Here is a 457-nt window from a genome sequence, read left to right as displayed (position 1 = left end):
CTTTTGACGGGTCAGTGTGCAATCAGACGCCCGCCCAGGCGTATAAGAATACTTTGGCTTGCCATAGATAAGGACGGAATTAAGACGCGCTCTTGAGAAACGCGAGTGCTGGAGTGAGGGAGCGCGGGCGCTGGATGATGCGCAGCGCATCTGAGGGGAGGAGACGAGGAGAGGAGATCATTCAGACACTTCACTCATTATTGACAGCGTGTAGCATCCTTACACCGATCAGGATTTAAGAGCTTAAGGCGAATGCATTGCGCATATAGAAGTCAATGCATGTTTCATCTCCTTTCAGGCATGTTGCGCAGATTATGGTAATGATGACAGTCGCTAATTAGCGCAGAGCTTGACAGATGTAGCTCACACACAGCAGTTGGGTTTCGTTCGTGAATGATTCATTTGTGCATGCATCTTTAAATGAACGAATTGTTCTCGAATTGACTCATTCTCGACT

Source organism: Sinocyclocheilus grahami, unplaced genomic scaffold (assembly GCF_001515645.1).
Source record: "Sinocyclocheilus grahami isolate Dianchi unplaced genomic scaffold, SAMN03320097.WGS_v1.1 scaffold12457.1, whole genome shotgun sequence".
In the NCBI taxonomy this organism is placed as follows: domain Eukaryota; kingdom Metazoa; phylum Chordata; class Actinopteri; order Cypriniformes; family Cyprinidae; genus Sinocyclocheilus; species Sinocyclocheilus grahami.
Note: the sequence above shows the minus strand (reverse complement) of the source record.